This window comes from Equus przewalskii, chromosome 1 (genome assembly GCF_037783145.1).
Source record: "Equus przewalskii isolate Varuska chromosome 1, EquPr2, whole genome shotgun sequence".
NCBI classification, from domain to species: Eukaryota; Metazoa; Chordata; class Mammalia; order Perissodactyla; family Equidae; genus Equus; species Equus przewalskii.
Window position 1 is genome coordinate 118,428,255 of NC_091831.1, and position 25,284 is coordinate 118,453,538.

At 57.3% G+C, this 25,284-nt stretch overlaps 1 protein-coding gene across 8 annotated transcripts in view; it reads right to left on the reverse strand.

Annotated features, from left to right (window-relative positions):
• The window catches only part of LINGO1 (leucine rich repeat and Ig domain containing 1), a 209,762-nt gene that overhangs the window by 111,290 nt on the left and 73,188 nt on the right, over positions 1 to 25,284 (reverse strand). For 7 of the 8 annotated variants that reach the window (XM_070620959.1, XM_070620981.1, XM_070621009.1 and 4 more), the window contains one exon: positions 13,349 to 13,392. The exons of the other annotated variant lie outside the window; for it this stretch is intronic. The gene's annotated coding sequence lies outside the window, so the exon portion shown is untranslated. The remainder of the gene's footprint in view (positions 1 to 13,348; positions 13,393 to 25,284) is intronic. 8 annotated transcript variants of the gene reach the window in all.

Sequence of the window (25,284 nt, forward strand, 5' to 3'; positions counted from 1 at the left end):
GCCAGTCCAGCCACCCACCAGGTCCGCTCGCCTGCCCTCTCTCTCTGCATCCGTCCCCACATGTGTGTGAGCAAAGGGACTGCCACCAGGCCACCCCAGCAGCAGGTCGCCTCTTGGAATCTGCTTGAAAAACCATAAATTGCTGAGAAAGGGCCTCCTTCCCTGTGCAACAGAAGGTTAGAGTGTTTAAAGAGAGCAGTGGAACTGTTTTTATTAATCAAAACTGCTATAAAGAAAGCATTTTAATTAACATAATTATCCCGATTGAGAAAAGCAGTCCTTACCCCATAGATACTTTTCAGACTAAAGATGCAAGCTGTCACAATCAGTCATAATTAAGTAAAGCGAGCTATTTTTTTTCCTCTCACTCCCTTCCCCTTTTGGGCACCCACTCCTCCCTGGGTTAGATCTCAGAGTGCAGACAAGGCAGACGTCACACCCTCAGTGCACTCGCGCACCCTCTCACACCCAGCTGCCTCTTGAGCTGCATTTCCAGGAGGGAGCACCCACACCATGCCCCTCTCCCGTGCCTGGCCTCAGCATGGCCTCCAGCCTCCTGGAGAAGGAAGCCTTCATCCCCTCACTCCCACCCAATGATGAGTCCCAGGGTACTGTCCCTCCCAGACCCCGGCAGGGACTTTCCTGGGGCAGCAGGCCCAGGGGGCATAATGAGGGAGAGCAGACAGCCACTAGACACCCTGATCATCACCCTGGTCCAAGCCACTGGCCCCTCCCACCTGGATGTTCACATCCACCCCCAACCACCTCCCCAGTCCACTCTTGACTCAACTTCAGGCCATTTTCCCACGTAACAGCCAGAAAGCTGTCCATACCACAGGTCTAAATATATAACCCTCCCCATCCCAGCTTAAAGCCCTTCCTGGCCCTCACAGAGGCCTGGCCTAACCCCTTTCAGCCACACCTCCTGCTACCCCTCCCTGAGCTTGCTCCACCCCAGCAACATTAGCCTTTCCTCATCCCTTTGAGTTTCTACCACAGGGCCTTTGCACACCCTATTTCCTCTGTCTGCTGCTCCCATCACTCCAGCTACCGCCTCCCACCCTCTCAGCTCACCCATTCATCTTGCAGCACTTGGCCCCAGGTGTCATCTCCCCAGGGAAGCCCTCCTCGACCTCCCTGATCTGGCCAATCCCCTCTTAAACCCTCTCACAGCACCACATATCCGCCCCTTGGTGGTCTGTGCACAGCACATACAGAGACTTTATTCCTGCTGGTTTGTTTATTTGTATTTTTTATTTATTCACTGCTGTATCCCACTGCCAATCACAGTGCTTGGCTCATGGTAAGTGCTTATGAAATATTCGTGGAAGGAAAGAAGGAAGAGAGGGAGGAAGCAGGAGGGAGCCGCAGCCCAGGGTGCTCTCCAGGAGACTGTGCCAACCATGTCTGCTGAGGGCCTTTCGAAGAGGAAGTAAGGGGAACTCTCTACTCCCCTCACCCCATCTGGCCATCATTACTCTCCCCGTTTTACAGATGTGGCCCCAGAGAGAGGCAGGATGTGCCTAAGGTTACAGTGACCCAGTGCAGAGTCCGGGCCTGCCCCAGGTCCTGAGAATGTCTCTTTTGAGGGGGTACGAGGAGGGAAGATACAAGAAAACCCCCTGTGGGGACAGTGTCCCCCTTGGGTTCGGGGGATGTGTGCCCTGGGCCTTTCCTCCCTCTGGGCCTCAGCTTCCCCACATGCAAAATGGCAGCCTGGAGCAGGCAACTCCCTCCGCCCTCCGCCCATGTCCCCCACTCCTCCCTACCCTGACATCTAAGACCCCTCAAAACTTCAGATGCCCTTCCTCCTCCCCCTGCAGAGCCCCCAGCAGATGCTGACAAATGCACCTGCTCACCATGTACCTGCCACCCTCCAAGGCCACCCAGGGAGGGTGAAGCTGGGTGCCTGCTGCTCCCCGCATCAGCACCTGGAGGGTGACACGTGTGTGGGTGACACCATGAACGTATTTTACCCCAACACGCTGCAGTTTCCTCCCTGAAAAGGTGCTTATTTTTTAGTACATCTTAAACAGGAACGGCAAAGTGTGTGGTCAGCACTTTTTAAACAGCTTGTTAACGCCCCGTAAAGCTCAGTGCTGGCCGAGGAGCCAGCTCACTCCTGGCCCTGGTGTGGGCCAAACACCCCTGCAGCCTGCTCTCTGAGCACACGGAGCTGAGCCTCTGGCTGGACTCCAGCGTGGCCAGGGGGCCGGGGAACTAGACACTCCCCAACAAAACAATGCCCGGAGCCCCACTGGGGCCACAGGACCCGGCGACTCTTTGGGAACAGCAGACTTGGGCCTTGCCTGGCAGAGGGAAGAGGAACGAGCACCGGCTTTGTAGTCAGCTGGCCCAGCTCTTGGCCTCTTACCAGCTGTGGTGACCTGAGGCCAGGGACCAAACCTCTCTGGGCCTCAAGTTTCCTCATCTGTGACATGGCAGTGCTAACTCCTATCTCAGGGCTATTTTGAAGAGTAAGGCAGGTAATAAACACCGAGTGCCAGGGAACATTTGATTGTTAAGAGTGGTAATGGCATCACAGTTTTGTGTTTTAAAGGGTCCTTACCTTTTAGAGACATACACTGAAACATTTATGGATAAAATTATACGGTGTCAACACACCCCAGTGGTGACTGGAGTGGGTGGGTATAGAGGAAACGAGTCTGGTCGTGAGCTGATGCTCGACGAAGGGAGCGTGGGGTTCAACAGTCTCTCCACTTTCGTGTGGGCTGACGTTTTCACACCCAACTATCACACAGGCTCCCAGCAGGTGTTCGCCACCCCCGAGGGGACACTGTCACTCCAGGGGGCCTCGGAAGCCTGGGACCCCTCACAGGGCAGGATTCAGAGACAGGCAACGTACAGCACCAGGAAGGGGAATTCCGGGGCTGAGCCTTCCCACGTCCCCTGGAGGCTCCCGCAGCGCCCAGAGGGAGAGACGGGCAGGTGAGAGGCCCTACAACCTGGAGACTTGGGAGCCCAGGGGAGTCGGGCAGCCTGTTTCAGGTCCACCATACCAGCTGTGTGACACAGGAACCATGGCTTAGCCTCTCTGAGTTCCAGGTTCCCAGTGCTAAAACGAGGACTGCAACACCCCACCCACCGCATCATGTCCGTATAGCGGGGCCTGGCCTGAGGCAGGTGCTGGATCACCCTTAGACCTGTCCCACCTTCCTCAGCGAATTTAAATACAACGCCTGTCATCCACTGTCCGCTGTGGTAGGCAGGGGCTCTGACGCCGGGCACGGGGTGCAGACCCGATAAGGACCACCCTTGCCCTCAGGAAGCTCCCGGGGGAAAAGACATTTTTTAAGCTACCCAGGACGGAGCAGAGCCTCCGGAAGTGGGGCCCAGGACTGCGGGCCCCGGGAGAAGAGGACTCGCGGGCGGGCGACGGCGAGGACGTGCGCACTGACACGGCGCCCCCGCGGCCGCCTCCCGAGCGCTCCCCACGCACCGGCCGGCCGCCGTCCTCCGGCCCCCACCGCCCGCCAGCGAGGCACCGAGGCGCAGGCGGGCGCGGCACGAGCCTGGGGCTGAAGCCAGCCCTCTGCAGGCCTCAGTTTCTTCACCCGCGAAATGGGGCGGGACGGCCCCAGGCCCAGGGCACCCACCCGCAGGCACGAGAGGCAGGCGGCCCGGAGCGGGAGGAGGCGGCGTCCCGAAGGTTCCAAACGCAGCGGGGCGGCGCGAGGTAAGCGGGGCGGGGGCGGCGGAGAACGCGACAGCTCGGGGCGGGGCTCGGTGCGCGGCTGCTTCCCCGGCTTATATTTTTAGATGGACTACTTTCTCGCCCCGCCCCTTGCCTCAGTAGGAGGAAGAACACAGAAATAGCTGCTGTGCCGTCGGCACGCTATATATAGTGGGCACAAACCCGCGCCCGGCCGCGCCCGCCCCGCAGAGCAGGAGCTGGGGGAGGGCGATCCCCTGCCCCCGGCCGCAGGCGCATGCACGTGCACGGCCGGACGCGGTGCTCGGGCGGCCTGCTCTGGCCTGTCCCACGCGGGCTTGAGAGGGCGCGGGGCAACCCCAGCCGGAGAGCTAGGAGTAATGGCACGACTGGCTCCGCACAGAGGGATTCATATCCACCATCTTGTTTAACTCTCAGAATTCTCCCGTGAGAAGGAAACAATCGCCATGTTACAGATGGAGAAACTGAGGCCCAGGGAGGGGAAAAGGCCTTCCTGGGTCCCACAGAAACCTAATGGCAGAGCCTGTTAACCCCCGCCAATCCCCCCTACCCCCGGCTCCATGAGCAGCCCGGTCAGAGATGGAGCCTGTCTCTGCCGGGCCTGGGAAAGCCAGGACATCTGGGACGCCTGTGCTGAAGAAGTGGCTGGCAAAATTCCTGAACATGTCCCTGTGGGCTTCAGAGACAGGTGTGCCCGCGGGCTCCAGCACACACCGCGGGGCTTATGTGGGAGCCGCTGCCCCGGTCTGGCTCCTGTGCCTATCCCCTGGCTACTGACTTTTGGGCTCAAGTGCAGAACTTCATCTTTCCAAATCTAAAATTCTATTTGGTTTGGTGGGTTTTAGTCCAGAGCCTCCCGTGGCTGAGCACCCAAACTGCGAACCGCCTCTCGCTGGCAGAGGAGGGGCACTGCACCTTCATCTAAGTGGCAGAAGATTGGGGCAGGATGAGGCCAGAGCCCCGAAGTGCACCAAAGGTGACCTTCCTCCCACAGACCAGTGTCCACTTCTTCAGGCCGTTGGTCCTGCCCAAGTCCTCCGGAGTGCACTGACACTGGGCACCATGTTTACCCCATCACGGAGCTCCTGAATCCATCACGGAGCTCCTGAATCCACTCAGAGGCCCCAGTCACCCTGGGGATGGGTAGGGCAGAAGCCTGCATCCCTGCAGTGGTTCACACCACCCACTGGGGCTGCGGTCCCCTGCCTTGGCAGCAGCCCCGCCCTGCCTGGCCCGGCTGCAGCAGCTGCCACAGAGCAGAGGAGGAAGGACTCTGGGCCACGGCAACAGCCAGCCCCCAGGAGGGAAGGACGTGGGTCCTGTTCTCAGGGGACCTGGATGTACAGACTTGGCACAGGAAAAAATGAGCTTGCTGTTGCTACAACCTCTGTTCAGCTGCTGGATGTCCACATGCAAAAGAATGAAGGTGGACCCTTGTCTTACACCACACACAAAAAGGAACTCCAAATGGATTAAAGATCTAAACATAAGACCTGAAACTATAAAACTCCTAGAAGAAAACATAGGGGAAAAGCTTCATGACATTGGATTGGCAGTGCTCTTAGATGTGACACCAAGAGCACATGCAACAAAAGCAAAAAGAGAGCCAGCCCAGTGTGGCGCAGCAGTTGAGTTCATACGTTCCGCTTCTCAGTGGCCCAGGGTTTGCAGGTTCGGATCCCAGGTGCGGACATGGCACCGCTTGGCAAAAGCCATGCTGTGGTAGGCGTCCCACATATAATGTAGAGGAAGATGGGCATGGATGTTAGCTCAGGGCCAGTCTTCCTCAGCAAAAAGAGGAGGATTGGCAGTAGTTAGCATAGAGCTAATCTTCCTCCAAAAAAAAAGCAAAAAGAGATAAATGGGACTACATCAAACTTACAAACTTCTGCAGAGCAAAGGAAATAACAGAGGAAAAGGCATCCTAGGGAACAGGAGAAAATATTTGCAAACATATATCTGATAAGGGGTTAATATCCAGGATATATAAAGAACTGTTACAATTCAACACCAAAAATCAAATAATCCAATCAAAAAACGGGCATGGGATTTCAACAGCCATTTCTCCAAAGATGTACAAATGGGGGAAAGGGGGATGTACCTCAAACTAAGCTTCTTCAGGGAGGACTCCCAGGTCAGGGCTGTCTCCTCCCTCAGGCTGGGCCCTCTCCCCAACCAACTGCCGGCAGAGATGGCCCCTGGGTGCCCCTCCCCTGCTCATCCACCTGGGCCAGTGGGGACAGACGCGGCCTTGGGGCAGGCATTTCAGACAGCCGCCTCTCCTGCCCCCCAGGCTATGTGGTTAGTACTCAGCCTGCCATGGCCATTTATCACAGCCACGCCACGTGCCCCCCAGCTCAGGGCAGGTGGGCTACACTGGAGCCTGCCTGAGTCGCTCCCAGAGCCTGCCCAGTCCCTGAGCCAGCCAGAGACCAAGGCCTCACTGTAGGCTGGGCTCTGGATGAGGGCCACACCTGGAAGAGGGCTCTCCCCGCCTCACTCTGCCCACCTCCCAACTGCCAGGGAGGGGTCTCGAGGGGCAGCTCCAGCTCTAGCTTGGGGATCAGATGGAGCTAATGGGAACCCCACGTTGTCCACTTCCTCCCAGCTGTGTGACCTCGGGCAGGCCTCATCCTGTCTGAGCCCATTTCTTCATCTGTAATATGGGTGTCACACTACCCCCTTGCCTGCCTTCAAAAGGAGCCAAGGAGATAGCATGTGCCCAATGCTTGGAATGTAAAGGAAGCATAATGAATGGTGGGCCCCTTCCCTTTCTGTTGAATTCAGACTGCTTGGGTTCAAATCCCCAGGTGGCCACTTACAGGCTGTGTTACCTTGGGCAAGTTACTTAACCTGTCTGTGTCAGTTTCTTCTTCTGTAGAAACAGCTTCATGGGTTGTGGTGAAGATTAAATAAATAAGGATTTGTGAAATTCCTGGAACAGCGCCTGGCGTGCAGCAGGCACTGTAGAAGCGTTAGCTGGGTTTGCTGTTGGTAAGCTATTGGTGTCCTATTTCATGGGGCTGTTCTGAGGTCTGGACATAGCCTAGTATATGCAAGCTTCTGCAAACTAGAGAGTCCATCCCCTATGATTGTTGAAAGTCTGTCTGCTTTAACCCTCCTTCTCTGCAAGGCTTTATGGAGCCCTCACTGCCCCAGGAGCCCAGGCGGCGCTGGGAGGGAGGCAAGGAAGACTCCGTCCTGCCTTTGAGCAGCTCAGGGGCCAGTAGGGGGGCGGGGGGGGGGCGGGGCGGGGTGAGGCTGGCATACCCTGACCAGCGAGCAGCTGCAGAGTTGGGCTATGGGAGGGGGTACAGGGGAACCCCAAGGACTGAGCTAGGCTCAAGGCCGAAAGCCAGAAGGCCAGGCACAGGGAGCCACAGCCAGTGTTCAGGCAATGGGGAGACACTGAGAGTTCTTGAGGAGAGGAGCAGAGTGGGCAGAGCTGGCCTCAGCCCTGCCCTGCAGGTGTGCAAGCCCACAGGACAGGAGAATCCAGAGCTGAGGGGCTGGGGAGCTGAGGGAGGCACAACCATCAGGGGCTGTGGCCCAGGGCCCACCCCACACGTCCTGTCCAGGCAATCCTTGCCCTGTGCCCCAGCATCAGCCTCGTGCAGGGAGAGGGTCTTCCTGCCTGGAACTGGCCAGCCCGCCTGACCCAGATCAGGCATCTGACACCCATTCCCCAGATCATGGGCTTCTGTGGGGTGCAGGAATGGCTGGACAGATGCAGCCCCATCTTGGCCAGCCTGGACCTTGAGGTGAGAGAGCATCACACATCTCCTGGCTCCTCAGCCTTCCAGCTGTGTGGCCCTAGGCAAGTTACTCAACCTCTCTGAGCTTTGGTTTCCTCATGCACACCAGAGGACACAGTTAAGGATGAAGTGAATGATGGCCTTAAAACACCTGGCACACAGTAGGTACTCAAACACCCCTCTGGGCCTCAGTTTCTCCATCTGTAAAATGAAAGGGTTGAAAGAGATGGTCTATGAGGGCCCTTTCACTATACCTCTAGGGTGGGCCCAACCCTGCACTGGAGAATGAGGGTGATCCCAGCAGGATCAGACCCAGCTCTGGTGCCCGCTCACCAAGTCCTGCCTCCCTGGGCCCAGGTGCCAGGTGCAAATGGCAAGATGACACTGAACCCACCTAGAGGCCCCTTAGCTCCAACCAAGGACTCCAGGTTCTCTGCCCCACCCCCACTGCAATGTGAACCCCAGATCCACTGTCCAGACTGCCAGGGGATGGATAGGCAGAAGGGCAGTGGCTGCTCTGATCCCACCTGACAAGTGTGGGGAAGCCTGCCATGTCCCATTCCGCCAAAAGTCTCCTGGAAGCTCCTCCTTCCCAGGGACCGTGTACTGCTTTGCTCCTGAGGACAGTGTGAGTCTCCTAACTGAGGTTTCTCTCTTCACTCTGACCACCAGGAAGCACAGGGCCAAATAGCCCAACATCAGGCCCTGTGTGTCCCTGTTCTGATATTCCCCAATCCTTTTCTTCCCTTCTTCCCCATCTTATCTTCCCTGCCCTGGATTATATCTATCTTGGTGTCACATCTGCTTGGAAGCTCTCACAAACACTTGATGGAATAAGGTGAGTATAAATAGATAACACGTAAAATGCTGGGGAAAACCCCACCCATGCCTCCTCCCCAGGTAATGGAGGACTCAGGGCCTGAGGCCTGGGGAAGGGAGAGGGGGTAAGTCGAGGCAGGCTCCAGCACTGTTCCTCTTGACTCTGGCCTCCAGCTGCACACAGGAGCTGGGAGGGCCCTGCTGTCCTCCGGGAACATTGTATAGCCTAATAATGACACTGACGGCTATAACGGGAATGTACCAAGTGCCTGCTGTGTGCCGGGCACCACTCCTAGCACAGCACAAAGCCTCCAGTTAACCCTCGAACAGCCTTGCCAGAGGGTCTGCTACCATTTTCCCTTTTCCAGATGAGACAACTGAGGCCCAGAGAGTTTAAACAACACGTCAAAGGTCACACAGCGGGTAGGTACTACAGCTGGGATGCACACCAGGCTGTGTGATGCCACAGCCAGTTCTTAACAACTACTCATACTGCCTTAGGTGGCAGAAAGGACATTGTGGGGGTGGGGGGCTCAACATGACATCCTGCCTGAGACAAGAGCCCAGTCCCTGTCCCCCACCTTCTGTCCTTCTGTGTCTGGACTGGCCCAGGACAGGCTCTCCCCATCCTTCCAGCTGCATAAGCAGGCATCAGGCCTGGGGCATGGGGAGTTGGAGGGGTGGGACACATTTACTCCACATGTAGCAATGAGGGGACAAGCAGGCAAAGGGGGTCACCAGACACTTTGGGGTAGCAGGGCAGGAGGATAAGGCAGGACTTTGACATCAGAGTGGCCTGCGCTACTTCTGAGCCTCAGCTTCCACATCTGTAACATGGGAACAGTAAGAACCTGCCAGCAGGTTCAGCTGAGGTGATGTGTATCAGATGCTTCCCTCAGGCCTGGCTCCTCGGCCAGGGGATCACCCTGAGCAAAACCAGAGCTGGGCCCCGCCAGCCCCACCCCACCACTCGTGTCAGAATCTTGCCCCGCAACTGCCTAGCTGTGTGACCTTGGGCAGGTCACTATCCCCCTCTGGCCGCAACTTCCTCAATAATAGAAAGGACATAACAGAAAAATGATCACCTACCCACGCTTGGCATACAATATCTTAGCCACTAATTATTTTTATTATCCCAGAGCACCTTGCAGCCCTGGGCACCCCTCCTTCCTGGAAGGCAGGCTGGGTGGCCAGCTGGACAGAGTCAGGGGAGTGGTTCCCAAGAGTGTGGGAGAACAGGCGAAGCCCAGGCACTAGGCTCCAATGTGGAAGCCACCCCCAGGTACCAATCCTGTAGGAGGCAGTGGAGAGCCGCCCCACTGCCCTCCTTTCCCAGAAGGCTTGCTGCTGAGGGGGGCAGACATCGGCGCACAGCCACACACGCACAGTCTCGTACATCCGGGAGCATGCACGACCACTGCGCGGGACAGCCAGAGCCTGGCGCTAGAGCCCACCCATTCCTGGCGCCCTGCAGCCACCCCCTGACCCCAGGGCATAGGATACAGGTGGGGTCAATCCCAGCTCTGCCTCTTCTTCGACTTCCCACTATGGGCCTGTTCCCCATGTGGAAACAAGGCTGACACTATCCCCTCCTGTAGGAGGAACAAGTGATGTCACATGTGTGGAGAGCCTGAGCCAGGAGCCCCTCCTTCTCCTCCTCTGCTCTCCTCCCGGCCCTACCTCTGCCTCCCTGCACCCCGTGAAAGCAGCCTCCCTATTTCCCCACAGCTCCGAGATTTCACCCTCTGTGCCCACCTCAATGCTGGCGGCCAAGAGCCCCAGGCACCAGAGCAGGGAAAGCGCCCTTCAGCCTCACACCCAGCGATGCGCCTGGCAGCCCTCAGGAACTGACAGCCAGAGGGAGGCAGCAGGAAAGAAGCCAGAGCCGCCTCCCAACCACAACCACAGGGACTGGAGCACAGAGACCCAAATCCCGCTGGCTTCAGCCTGAGCTGGCTCTGCCGCCCACCGCCCCCCCACCCCCACCCCCATGACGGCAACCAGCCACCAACCCTGGCGATAAGAATAGCTCCATTGACAGGGCCCTCCCCACATGCCAGGCCATGGTGAAAGGCTTCTCGTGCATCATCTCATCTAATCTTAACATCCTTACGAGGAAGCAACTGTTGTGCCCATTTTACAGATGAGGAAATGGAAGCATAGAGAGATTAGGAAACTTACTTGAAGTCACACAGCTCACAAGTGGTGAAGCCAGATGGTCTGGCTCAGAATTTGACCTCTTTATACTTTTCCGCTAAGTCCCCCCAGCCCCAGCACCTCAGAAATGCCCAGGACCAGAGGTCTGGTGGGGACAGAGGAGAGGGCAATGGGATCTCCCTTCTCTGCTGGGCTGAGGTGAAAATCAAAGTCACAAAGCAGTGTTTGAGGCCTATACCCTCTGACCTTTAAAGCTGAAAAGTGAGTCTCCAAGAAGAAGATGTCCCCAAGAATAGGATGTCCCTTAGGGCTCAGGCCTGACACCCAGCCCCATCATTCTCCTGTGTGAGAAATGGGGCGGTCCCACCTTGGGTCAGTGTCTCTGGCGCACACGGAAAGTCAGGCCACAGAACTCTGGCAAGCGATGATGGGGGCAAGCCCACCAATTCAGGCGAGACCCTCTCTCCAGGCCTCCTGGGCCATGCTGCGTGGGCCCAGGCCCCTTCTGGAGTGTCCCTCAAACTCCTGGTTCTCTCAGACAGGTGTCCGCCCCTGGGTGCCCACATGGGGCTTCACCTGAGGCAGGGCATCCGCCGAGGCTGAGAGCCTGGACTGCAGGGGGAGCCGGGAGCCCGCGTCCCGGCGCGACCTGCAGCTCCTCCTGCCCTCTGACAGATGCTACTGTTGTAACCATGGCTCTCAGACTTCCATAATGCCTCCCCGCAGGCTCCCCATGACACTCTGACCCACACGGGCTCTGATCCACCACAGTCTCTTCTATTCCAGAGATTCCACGGGGCCATCCCATGAGTCATAAATAATCGCATGCACATCAGATGCTGGATCCAGGTGTGCTTCAGCTTCAGCCTTGTGGACTTGAACCTGCCCCTTCCCAGCTCTGCCCCGGAACAGCATCCCTGCTGCTGATTCCTGCATCTCTGGGCCCCCCACCAGAGTCGCTTGCCCACCCTCCTGCCTGTTTCCAGGCCCTCTTGAAGTGAAGCAGCCACCCCACGCTGCCACAGCTCCGCAGGGTCTGGGACAAGCGCCGGGAGCTTGCACTTGCTGAAACAAATGGGGCGGGGGCCTGCTTGGGTGCCCAAGGGGTGGCGGGCTGGGGAGGGCAGCTGAGGGCAGTCACTGTGGGGTAGCTTCTAGGAGGGAACAAACTCCCAGCAGAGGGGCTCTCAGCATGCAGGCATGGAGGAGAGTGAAGTGGGTCACGTACAGGAAGGGTGGGTGTGCCCCAAGCCACCCAGCAGCCCCATCCCTGTGGACTATGGCCTGGTCCAGACAGCACATCCCCACTGACTTAGTGCAGCCTCCTGCTCCCATCCCCCATGCCATGGCTTCTCTGGGGACAGACTCTAGTAGTGACCAAGGGTGTAGCCTCCAACCATGCCCCTCCCCTTGGGAGGCTCCAAACTGAGAGGTAATGTGCAGGGTAGTGGGCAGTGATGGGTAGACTGTGGGGCCTGGAGAGGGAACCTGGGCCGAATCCTACTTCAGCCACCAGGGTCCATCCTCACCCTCTCAGCCTCAGCATCCCACCTCTAGGAAGGGAACAAACTGCTCCCTCTCACGGGTTATGTTGTTAAGATTAATGAGCTAATTAAAGTGTGAGAAAAGTTTCTTGTAGACTTAAAAGAGACGATCAACCATGGCAAATTAATAAGAATAAACAACCCTCCTCCAGGAAGTCTGCCTGGATTGGATCCACTGGAGGCAGTTGCTCCTTGATAGAATGGCAGGGAGGCTGCGCTGGCCTTTGCAGGGGTGTCTGAGCTGCTGAGGGCTGCTCTTCTCTGTTCCCCAGAGTCCTGCAGACTCTTCCCAATAACCAGTCCCACCCCAGGCTCTGTGCCTGCGGAACTCAGTCCACAAGGCAAAGTAACTGATGTGTGTTTTAACATTTATTGAGCACCAACTGTGTGCCAGGCTCTGTACTTGGCCTTCTCCACACACTACAACATCCAGAAGGATGCACTGTGAGGAGCCCCCTGTTACACATGAAGAAACACAGGGGAGTGGATAACACAGACAGGAGAGAAGCAAAACTCCAACTCGTCATCTCAGTCAGCCCTGCTGTGTGCTGTGTGGCAGGGTTAGGCCAGACAGGGGTGGAGGACCGGACGAGGGTGCAAGACCAGTAGCCCCATCCTCAAGCGCCCCCTGCATCCCACCTGCTGCTGCTAACAGTGTCACCTCCCCCTCCACACCCCTCCACTCCCTCCTGTGCATGGAGGCGAGGCTGACTCAGCAGACACACTTGGGCCCCCGACGCCAAATTAAAGCCAGAAGCCCTCCTTGGAACTTAAGTCCGAGAAGACACAGGAAGCCGGGGGAGGGAAAAGTGTCTGCTCCCAAACCTGCTGGGGCCTGGCCTTGCAGCCCCTCATTGAACTGTATTTTCCAGCACGGGAATCACGTCCCGAGAACACTGACTCATCGCAGAGCACAGCCAGGCCCCTGAGGCCCAGACCAACCACCTAGAGCACTGCAGCCTCAGCTGATGCCCTGGCCTGCCCCCAACAGCCCACAGCTCTGCCCCCTGCTTAACGAGGGGCCTCCAGGACCCCTGAGCCTCACTCCTGGCTGGTGCCTGGGCCAGGTACCCCCAGGACCCCAAAACCTGCTCACCAGGAGCCCCCCGGCACCCATAACCCTGATCCTGTCAGACCAAGAAGCTGCCCTCCTCTCTTCCTCCTGCAAGCTGATTCCCAAGCCCTCCCACCCCCTTTTTCACCCTGGGACTCAACAGCACCCCCAGGAGCATGGCCAGAGGAGGGCAAACGTGGGCTCCAGAAGATGGGAGAGGAGAAAGGGGTGGGGCAGAGAGAGGGCTGAGCAGAGGAAGACGACGCCCCTGCAACCTGCCCTGCACACACACCCGCGGTCACCAACCCAGACAGTGCCTGCTTACCTCCCAGGGGTGCCAGTGGGCTCAGGGGCTCTTCAGAGGGACACCTGCAGAGAGATAGCAGGGAAGAGGTGAGATAACAGTTGAACGAGGCCCACAGACTCCTCACCCACGGGACCCGTCCTGCAGCCAACCCCACCCAAGCCTATGCCCACAGCCCTGGGGCAGGCAGAGCAGGAGGAGACCTGGCCCCTGCCCTCTGGGAGCCCAGGGACACCAGATGCACCCACAGTCAAGAATGCACTTTCCGTAAAGCAAGCCCCGGGGCTGCAGCTGCCTGGTTGGCCACAGGAGGGACACAGTCATCCAGGAGGCGCCCTGCGACAGGCCCATAGCTCCGCGTGGGCCCTGAGGGGCGTGCACCCCAGACAGAGCAGCTGCCCCCATTCACCCACACCTGCCCATGGCAGGAGGAGCGGGAGTTCTCTGGCCCCTGGACGCACAGCACTGTTCCTCAAATCCTTCCTCCTGGGGTCAGATGTGGTGGCCAGAAAAGAGCATCCAGTTCCTCTCCTTCACCACCGACTAGGACCTTGACCTGGATCATCTCAGCTTTGTCACTGGTTCACTCTGTGACCCCAGGCCAGCCCTTTCCCCTCACTGTGCCTTGATTTCCCCATCAGTACCAGCAGGTGCATCAAGAGTCACCTGGAAGGCTTGTGCAAACACAGCTTGCTGGGCTCCATTCCCAGGGTTTCTGAGTCAGCAGGTCCAGGGTGGGGCCTGAGAATCTGTATTTCTAACAAGTTCCCAGGTGGTGCCTCACACTTTGAGAACTGCTGGTCTAGATGTGTCTGGCCAGCAAAGTGCATGGCCCACACCCTCAAGGAGTTCACAGGCTAATTGGGAAGACACACACACACACACGCATGCACGTGCATGCACACACATCTGACTCAAAGCCGCCACAGCAGGAAATTTCTAACCACCAAGGAAATCTGATAGGAGCGGGCTGTGCAGTCAGAAAAGGCTTCCTGGAGGAGGTGAAGACCTACATTACCATTTTCACACATTGCAGTTTTATTCTTACACAGGTAATTCATGCCAGCTCCCTCCAGTTAGGAGCTCTGATGGCAGAGGTCTGGAGAGCAAACGCTCACTCCAGATCATGTCTCCAGAGTCCTGACTGCCCTTCAGGGTGAGACTCTCACTGGGCTTCTGCACACCCATGCATAAAGGTGCACATGTGTGTGCACACAGACACATGGGGTTAGACACCAGGGGCAGAGCTTCTGTGCAGGTGTGTGACTGTGGTGCCCACTTAACAGTCGCCTGGGGACCTCTCCCTGTCCATACACAAAGATAGCAGTAATCGCTGCCGTCCTCACTGAGCGCCTACTGCGTGCCAGGGTCGAGCAGTGTGTGCATTAACCCTCTAATGTTCACAATGGCCCTAAGCTGGGTGCTGCTGTCATCCTAGTTTTGCAGATGAGAAAACGGAAGTGCAGCGCAGTCATTAGCATCCTGCCCAAGGACACCCAGCCAGGAGCGGCTGAGCCATGAGGTGCCAGCGTCTGTGCTCTTGACAGGGTGCTGCACCGAGGAGCTGCATGGGGACTTACCCTCACCTGTTTAACCAGACCCCCGAGATGAGTGCTCAGGGGGTTCCAATTTTTTATTTCAGGTATTGCTGGAAAACAGTATCCTGCCTCTTTGTGCACATGTGCAAGTATGTCCAAAGGGTAGGTCAAAGGGTAAACATATCTTAAATTTTGATACTCACTGCCAGATTGTCCTCCAAAAAATGTCTGTACCAATGCCCAGCTGCCCATTTCCCCCTGTGAACACCTACTTAAGAACAATTCCCATTTACTGTGTGCAGTAAGCGCCAGATTCAGCAACATCTGGGTTGTCATCTCCATTTTGCAGATGTGGAACTGAGTCTCAGAGAGGTTAAGCTGCTTGACCAAGGTCACGCAGCTAGGAAAGAGCATATCAGTTTGCCTCAGTATCATGAAGGAAGGGAGGGAGGGATATTTCTTGACCCCACATGCCCTTCCATTTTTCTGCTCTCTTTTATAGCAAAACTCAAGAGCTGTCTCTCCTCAGCATCTCAGTCTCCACTCTCTCACCTCCCATTCTCCCTCTCTCCTCTCTAGTTGGGCTTCCATCCCTACCACCCTGAAAAACCGCTCTGATCAAGGTTCCCAGAAACCTCAGTTTTGCCAAACCCAGTGGTCATTCTCTGACACGACTGGCTGCTTCCTCCGTCAGGAAACACTTTATCTCTGGGCTCCCAGGATTCAGCCTCTCCTGGTTGTCCTCCCACGCCTTCCTCCCCTCGTGCCTCACCTCCCTCCAAACATCCAGAGGCTCACTTCTCTCTGCTGTCTGCACAGTCCTTGGCTGGTCTCGCCAGGTTGGTCGTGTGGCTTTAAATCGCAGCCATGCCCCCCGAGCTCTCTCTCCAGCCCCAGCTCTCTCTTGAGCACCAGCTGTGCGTATCCACAGGCCTATTTGTCATCTCCACTTGCTCATCTAACAGACCTGTCCAAAACAGAACTCTTAATTTTTATGACCAAAATTACATCTCCCTCAGCCCTGACTCCTATTCTCCTCACCCCACACCCAAGCCACCAGCAAATTCTGTCAGCTCTACCCGACACACACCCAGAACCTGCTGCTGCCCTGGCATCTTCTGCCCTCGCCAGCTCCCTGCTCCCACCCTGGCCTCAAACTATCACAGCAGCCACATAATGGTACAAATCAGATGCTGTCAGTACCCTGCCATAAGCAACCACAGCAAGGAGAATCAAGTCCAGACTCCTCAAAGCCTGCCTGCTGCTCAGCGCTCACCTTCCACCACAATCCGCCCTCTCCCTGCTGGCCGGACTCAGGGCCTCTGTCCATGGTCCTCATCAGCCTGACCGCTTTCCCCAGACTCTCCTATTCTTCTGTTCCAATGGGACCTCCTTTACCTTCCCTGGGCACCCGAGGTCAAATGCCCCACACACCCCAGTCACTCCCATTTGTCAGAGTCTTTATCCCCACCTGACATCATCCTGCTTGTCTATTTGTGTCCTTGTTTCTCATGTGTCTCCTCATCATAACATAAACTCTGTGAGGCAGGGAGGAACGGGTCCATCTTGTCCGGCTCTGCATCTGCCTCTATACTATGCGCCATGCTCGGTACGTGATGGATGCTCAGTAAATATTTGTGGCAGGAAGGAAGGAAGGAATAGGCAGAGCCAGCTCTATCTGGCTCCAAAGGCTGTGCTCCTATTCCCTACACAAACTACCCCCATCTGAAGAAGAGGGAAGGAGGTGGAGGGCACACCCAGCAGGGCAGGAGCCTCTGGGCAAAGGCAGGGAGGTGAGGACAGGTTGAGATAGGCGGCTGGAGGGACAGATGCACACTGGAGAGCAGTGGGGCCTGGGGCCTCCCTGGAATGCCAGGCCCAGCAGCCCTGCCCCCCGGGGGGGGGGGCGCGGTCTAGGGCTCTCACACCTGCCAACCTGTCCCATGCAGGAGGGAGCCTCGGCGGGCAGCCGGCAACTGAGCACAACTGGCAGGGGGCCAGGATGCCTGCCAACAACTGGCGCAGCTGCCAGGCAGCCAAGTAATCGCGTTAGCCAGCGGAAATTGGTCCAGGGAGTTTTCTCCCTTCGCCTCTTGTTTCTTTCTCTTCCCCTCCCCCCTCAGAGCTACAAGACTCGGAAGATTGATCTTTGCCTGAAACAGAGGAGATAACTCGATATAATGAACTCCACTGTCCCTCTTGCTGCTTGGAGCTTTTAAAAAATTTAAAAGAGCTGGGGACAAAAAAGCTTGTCCTCAGGGCTCTCTGGGGCTACCCCCATTGGAAGCCCATGGCCCTGCTCACGCCCCTCTCCCAGCTCTCCATCTGCCTCCTTCCCCCTCTTTTTCCCTTGGGATGCCTTGATGGAACAAAGGTTAAAAATATCCCCTTTCTCTTGCAGGTTTTAAAAATAATTTCATTGAAGTCAGGGCTGCATCTACCAGTTGCCCTGCCTCCCACAGCCCCTGCCCCCAGGGCCGCCCCCGCTCCCCAGAGTCACCAGCCAGCCCGGGGGTGACAAGCTGGCTTGGTCCACCTGTTCTCAAAGCATTTCCGAAGAGAGCTGGCAGGACCAGGCCCGCCCATGGAGGCGCTGCCAGAGATGGCTTTTGTTCCTGCAAACCCCTCTTTAAAGAGCCGCCTGACGACACAAAAAGGGGCACAGCTCCGACCAGGACCCAGGCTCTGCTGCCACCTCACGGAGGTCTGTTCCTCCTCGCGTTAGCACCCACCTCAGCCTGCAGCCCCTCCAGCCTGGTGTTCATGGGCTGTGTGCCCTGCATGCATTCATGTAGTCAATCAACATTTATTGAGCATCTACTCAGTGCTAGACACTGGGCTGGGAGCCAGGGACCCAGGGGGCAATCAAACCCTTCTGATTCCTGCCCTCAGTGGCCTTGAAGCCTGGTGGACAATCAGTGGTCACACTGGGGTGGGGGGAGGGGGGCGTTGCACTGGGATGAGGGCTTTAAAGGAAAGATCGGGTGCCCTGAGAGTATGGACAGGAATCAGGGAGGGCTTCCCTGAGGAAGTGTCCTTGGAGCAGAGATCTGCAGGACAAGTAGGGGACCACCAGGCAGGGGGCATGGGTGGAAGGCTCCAGGCATTATTGGGAGCATCTGCTCTCACGAACATGCCACTCAATCTGGGGCCTCTCCCCTGGTGCTCACTGCCTGTAAAATCCCATGATTCCTTACCTAGCATTCAAGGCCCTTCCTAAGCTGACCTCTGTCCCCAAGACCTCCTCATCTCCAGCCTCCCTCTTCAAGATGCAGCTCAAATCTTGCCTCCTTGGCCCCAGGGCAGGAGTTGCAGCTCCCTGTGGGCTCCCACAGCAGCATAGACTACACGGGCCTGTGCTATCCAGCAGCACAGGCCATGTCGATCAGTCTGTGTAGCTGGAGCCCCACACAGAGATAGAAGTGTGTTCCAAGGAGAAAGAAGCATCCGGGGACACCATCAGAACACTTAGACTCAGATCAGTGAGGGCTGAAGACATCAGGGAGAGCTTCCTGAAGAAGCAGGCTGGGGCTCTGAATAAATAGATTTGGACAATGGAGGAGGGGGTCCAGGGCAGCAGGGACAGAGCTCAGGAAAGGCCTAAGGAAGTGAGCACTGGAAGACTGAGGCCTGCCTAGGCTGATCTCTAACCTGCAGCTCCCAAGAAGTCAAGTTGGAGAGGGGGAAACTGGGGCTCAGAGACAGCTGATGCTTCTGCTAGGCTCTGCAGCCAGGCAACAGTGGCAGGGAGGATGCTGTTCAAAGGTGGCAGTAGCCTCCCTGGTGCCCTGAAGCAGTCGCTGTCCACTAACGCCTTCTCCGCCAGAAGAGCTCATGGGCCAGAAGGCAGGCAGCTACCACACCACGTGGCCTGTGGAAGGGCCATGGGATCCTGGAGGAGGAGCGCAAACCTGGGCTGGGGAGACAAGAGACCCCTGAAGTGGCTCTCTGAGAAGGAGACATTTGCTGGGCTAGGAAAGACATTCCAGGCAGGGGACATCCTGGGCAAGGCCCCAGAAGTGCCTCCCCCAGATGTGCTTCTCTGCCCCCCAGGGATTCTGGCCTGGCTGGGCTCCTGGGAACGTGGGTCAGCCCACCCAAGCCTGAGCCTTGAAGGAACCAACTCCCTCCCCACCTACCACAATGTCCTAAGAGGCTACTGTAGGAAATTCCTGGGACCTGCCCTGGCCGGTCTCAGGTTTTCAGTCCTCCACTTTGGGGCCCTGAGGCACAACTTCCTCTCAGCCCCTTGGGTTGAGAATACAGCAGAAGCTAAGGGTTCTTGCCTAAGAAGGCCCCCGGCATCCCCCCAGGGCCCTCAGCCTAGGCCTCAGTAGCCCCCAGAGCAGCCCCAGAAACAGGGCTTGGCCCCAGGAGGGGCAGGCAACAGGCCCCACAGACCACACTGTGGCCGGCTGCTCTTCCCAGGGCCCACCACTGCCAGTGAGAAGAAAGGTCCAGCCTGACCTTGTGGTTCTGCGGGCAAGTGACCTCCTTCAGCTTCCCTGATGTGGCCCCCTGGGGCTGTGGGCTCTGCCGGCCTCAGGGACGCCTGGAGGTACAGGAAGTTCAGTGTAACCAGCCCTGCCCTGCTGCTGGGGGCCAAAGCCCTGGTCCCCACACAGACCAGGGAAGCCTTGCCCGGAATGTCCAAACACGAGGCTTCCCAAGACCTCAGCTGAAGCCAGAAAGCAGAAGGGTCGAGAGGAAATTGGGGTTTGGATGGAGGGAGAGAGAGTCTGGTCGGGGAGAGGAGTGAGAGGAGCTTGAGCCATACTCAGTGGGCAGAGCCTCGAATATCAGGCAGGTGGAAATGCTGGGCATCATTCCCTGTGGCCAGTAGCTCCATGGACCCATCCAAGCAGAGGAGAGGGGTCTTCATCCACTTACTGGCAAAATGAGGCGCTGGGCAGAGGGGCTGCTCCAGGGGAGCTAACCTACCCAGTTAAGCCCCCAAGCCCAGCTCAGGCCAGGCCAGAGAAGCTGCAGTGGACATGTGTGGGGCTGAACATTCTCTCCTAAGTCTCTGAGCAGCCCCCACCCCCAGCCTCCCTGACCAGCCCCACAATAGCTGCCCCAGCCTGCCACTGCACCTTCTCCCCATGGCCTCTGGGGGCAGAGTCACAGCAGACAGGGCCTCGCAGAGCCATGGTGTAGATAGCTGGCATAGCAGCTCACCTACCTCTCAGCAGCTCTCTGAGGGGGGTGGCAGCATCCCCCCTTACAGACAGGGAAACCTAGGCTGGGTAGAAGCCACAGAGAACACCGCTCCCAAACCAACAACGTGAAGAAGTCAGATGATCTGCAGAATCATAACATCTATCCAGCTCATCAGAGAGCTGAGGCCATGAGGCACCCAGGGGAACCACACTGCAGTGGGTGACAGGCTGCTCCAAGGAGACCAGGGCATGCGCCGGCTTCACCTTCGGCAGAGACGGCGCTGCCACACAGCAGGTAAGCAGAACACGGCTGCAGGTGTAAGAAGTCTTAGGGGCCGAGTGTGGGCCAGCATGATCATTTAGATCCTGGGAGTCCCAGACACAAGAGGCACCTGCCCTCACCACCAGCTCATTTTCACGGGCCCCCATGATGCTCACAAGGGGCATGGTGGGAGAATGGAGAAGGACCCCTCAGTGGTGCACAGGCAGGACCCCTAGCCCATCACCCCAAACTCTCTGGTGCAGATGGTGGGAGAAATGAGCATGCTTGACAGAAAGGGCAGGGAGGGGTGGGGGCGCAAGAGTACACCTTGGCTCTCCTGAATAACTCCCTATGCCCCGCATCCTCCTCATCCTGCCAGGAGGGGTCTCGCTGGAGGATTTGGGCAACCCCCTCTCCTCTCTGGGCTCCTTCCCTCCATCAGCCACATCCACCTCTAGCACACCTCCACCAGGCCCAGGGTCATGCGAGTGGGCCTGTGGGGAGCCCAGGGGCCAGGCGGAGAGGACAGAGAGCCCCAGGGCCCACACCTCCTCTGGAAAGGGAGGAACGCGACCCCGACCCCCTACACTGGAACTGAGGGGCTGAGAGGGCACAGAATCTTGGGGGTGGGGGTCAGAGCCCAGGCTTCCTGGGCTCCATGCCCTTGCTAAGGAGCCCCAGTCTAAAGAGGCTTGGCAGGGTTTGCCTCATTCGCCTTGAAGACAGAATCTACCCTGGGCACAGAGTGGGGTGATTTTCTTTTCCCTCTCCTCTAAGAGCCTTTAGACAGTCAAATTAGAACTTGATATAAAAGCAGAGGCAAAGACATCAAGTTCGGGAGTTATTCTCAAGTTAACGAGCAAGTGTGGAGGACAGAGGGATGCAGGAGGAAGGCTGAGATTTGCTGCGATGGGGGTGGGGCGCAGGATGGAATGCAGAGCCCCCGGGCTGAGGCCTGCTCCTGGGGAGAGGGACAGCAAGGAGGGCAGCTGAGTGGGCTCCGCAAGGACCGGGGTGGGGGGGGTGCTGCTGGGATCCAGTTGGGGGGCCCTCCCAATCAGGCACAAAAGGTGGAGGTCTGAGGAGCCTGTGCAGTGAGTGCTGGGAGCCCAGGGAGCAGCTGGATGGTCTGCCCTGCTTTCATGTGTTCAGTCAGCCAGCCAATCAACAAGTATTTCTTAAGCACCTACTGTATGCCAGGCCCTGAGGGTCCTCAGTGAGTGAGACAAACAAGGTCTTTCGACAGAAGGCCTCAGAAGAGAACGCAGCATGGGCAGAGCCTGGTCCAATACCTCCTCAAGGGAGGTCTGGACGCTGGTTGTACACCAGGCACCTCGGGCGGACACCAGCAATGCTGAGAGTGAGGAAAGAGCAGAGCTTTAGAAATAAGTGGGCATTGGTCTAGATCCTGAACCTTCATCACAAGCTGTGTGTCCGTGGGCAAGTCCCCTAGTCTCTCTGAGGCTCAGTAAGAATACAAATAGCACCTTTTATTAAACAGGTACTATGTACTCAGCATCATTCTATGACTTTACATGTATAAGCTCATTTAATCAACACAACAACGCTACGAAGTAGGTGCTATCAGTATCACCTTTTCTTGGAGGAAACCAAGACACAGAGAGGTTTAAGGCCTCACCAAAGGTCACAGAGCTAGTAAGTGTGCAGGCATGATTCACAGAGGGGCAGCCTGGCTCCAGAGCCTGTGCCTTAACCATTGCACCATGGTCAAGAAGCTGTCCCCAGCAGAGGCCCTCAGCACAGTTCCAGGCATCCCACCACAGTCTAGAATCACTGCCACCCCAACCTGTCTCTACCTGCTGAATTCCTATTCACTCTCTGGAGCCCACCTCAAATCCCCACTCTGCAGTGAAACCTGCTGATCCCTCCAGGATTAAGGCTTAAAAAGACAAAGTAGCTTGTCCCAGGTCACTGAGCTGGTTGGGGGCAGAAATTGCCATACACCACATGCCTCTACTGTCTGAATGGATGCCATTGTGGGGTCACCTGATGGTCCCTGAGCCACCTGAGCCTGAAAGAACAGGAGATTACAAGAACTGGACCACAAGCACTGCCTGGGCACCCTCCATAAGGAACATGGGTGTGAGTGAGGGACCTCCCCAACTTGGGTCCATGGCCTTCCACCCCAACTCTAATGCCAACCTACTCTTCTCTCCACCTGGCCAATTCCTGCTCAGCTACTTCTTCAGGTCCAAAACCAGTACTGCCACCTCCTCCAAGAAGCCAGGCCTGATTGCCCTGGCACCCCTTTCAGTATCCTGAACCTGCAGTCTGGCTGGGGACTGGAGCAGACCTAGAGTACAGAATTGCCCACATGCCACATGGGTAAAGGGCAGTCAAGTGCAGGAGTGGGGCTGGGGGGAGGCGAGCCCTGTCTGGAGGATAAGAAGGCATCCTACCCTGCAGGAGGCTCAGGCAAGAGCCAGCAGCACCCACTGGCAGCAAAGTTAACATGATGGATGACACCATTCAGGGAGAAATAAATCCTGGGGCTCATGCGACAGGTGAACTGGGGGGCTGTATCCATCTTAGAGATGCTTAATGAATGTGCCAGCCACAGCAGATGGCGGCACACACGTACGGCCCTGACCCCTCCCCAGCTCTTTGTGCTCTGGGCCCACCTCCCTGCCCTACCCCCAGGGCTCAGCCCCTTCCCGAAGATACCCTAATATCAGATATGGAGGGGCAGAAGAGGTCTGGAGATTAGCTCATCCAGACCAAAACTCCCATTGCACAGATGGGAAAACTGAGGCTCAGAAAGAGCAGGAAGTTACCCAAGGTCACACAGGGAGCCAACTGCAAAACCTGGACTAGAACCTGGGCCTCCTGTCTCAGCCCATGTGGCCTCTCCTGTAGACTGCACACTTTCCTGGGACCTCTCCAAACTTCCCTGCCTTCAAGCTCTGCTAAGTCCTCAAAAAGTCACTGATCACCCCCTCTCCAGACCCAGGACTGCTCCTCCAGAGCACCAGTCCTAGATCCCTCTGTCTCTCTGTCCCCTTCCTCTACCCCTTACAACATGGCTTTGCCATGGCAGGCACCCTGGGCTCAGGGGCACTTCTGGTAGGACCAAGTGGATGAGGAGACACCAGTCAGAGTGGGAGCCTAGGCAGGTCCTGGGCACCTGTGTTAATGACCAGATAAGACCCATCCCTGGAGACTCTTCCCAAGGACTGGACCCCCCCAGGTTCCCTCCCACAGGTTACTCACTCCCCCTGTGTGCCTGTTAATTATTCCCTGTTGGGTGACCCCTCACTTCCTAGAAGAACAGAGGTCAGGCTGGCCCTGCCTGCATCAGAAGGCCGGCTGATTCCCAGGCTGGGCTCTTACTGAGCTGATGAGCAAGCGCACTCCGCTCAGAACAAATCCGTCAATCACATTAACGAGACGCTGACCTGCCTGTGAACACAGCAGGGGAGCCATGGGGGAGGGGCAGGAGAAGGCCAGTGGATGAGGCTGCACCCCTCACAGGAACCAGGCGATCCCCAGCCTGCACCTCCCCCCAGCTGCCGCCACACCTGAAATGTCACCGTTAAAGGGAAACATCGTTCCACTGGGGTTCAGAGGCATTAAAGTCTCCTATTAAAGTGAAAATATCCTGGAGACAAATCGTACTCTCAGTCATTAGCCACCTCCATGCATCAGCAGAGGAAGTGGGTGGCGGGACAAGGAAGGTGGGTGACACTGAGCACCTACCATGTGCCCGACGTTGGTGGCGACACCGAGGCTCAGGGGTGAAGTAGCTGGTCGGAGGTCACTCAGCAGGTAGGTGGCAGAGCTCAGATTTGGACCCAGTTGTGGCAGAGCCCAGAGCCAAGCTCCCTCTCTTCCACGAATCCAGACAGGGGTCATGGCTGCCTCCCCAAGCCTTGCTCTGGCAGGATGAGCTGCTGGCCACCACCATCAGCCCTGCAGGGCCTCAGAGCCTTTGGGGGGGCCCCAGGGTGTGAAAATCAGGACTCAAACCCTCCTCAGCACCAGGCATTCTGAGCTCTCCTAGTGAGGCAGTACTTACCACACTACCCCACCCTCTGGATATGCCACACCCCCCACCCCAACCCCGGGGCCACCAGAGTTTACCACTGAGGAAAAGGAACCATCTTTGGAATCAGATGACCCAAATTCTAATCATGTCCCTTAGGCTCTCTGGGCCTCAGTTTCCCCACCTTTAAAATGGAGAGAGTAACACCCACCTTGCAACTTCCCTGCAGGGATTCCATGAGAGATCTGGAAGAAGCCCGGCTCAGAGCCTGGCTCAGGGTCACCCCCTCTGCCTCTGGGTGCAGCCACCCAGCTTGACTTCCTACAGAACCCAGCCCTCCGGGAGGTCCTGAAACCTTGCGGCGGCTGCACCAGAGGAGGGCTCAGGCACAGTGAGCAGAATCAGGAGGGCACAGGAAGAAGCAATGGGTGGAAAAAGGCCAGGTCCCTGCCCTGTACTCCCACTAGCCCTACTCCAGGACAAGGCCATGGCCCCCAGCCCCAGCCCAATTTCCCCTGGGGGTCCTGAAGGGAGGTCTGGGCCCTGTATCACCTGCCTGGTCCACTCCAGGGCTCCTCTGAGGCCCTGGCTTCAGCCCGACCAGCACGGCCAGAAACCAAGCACAATGCCATCCCCTGGGTGGGGCCCCAGTGAGCACCCCTCCACGGGCCCATCTCTGGACCCTAAGTCTCCTTGAAGCTCTTTCTGGGTTTTCTCATTCAGTTCTTCCACATCCTGGCCTCATGGCCCAGACAACAAAACAGAGGGAGCGGCCAGCCTGCCCAGAGTCTTCACAGTAGAGTGCGGCCTGGAGCAGGGATCTCTAACTCCTGCCTCATTCCTTCAAAGCTACCATTTACAATGCACCTATGCTAGCCAGGTCTGGGGTCCCTCCTTAGGAAGATCCCCTCCTCGCCCCCTCCCATAGCCGCTGGGTAGACCTCCTTGTCACTGCCCAGTGCGGCTGCTCTAGCACCTCTGGGTCCTGCCACAAG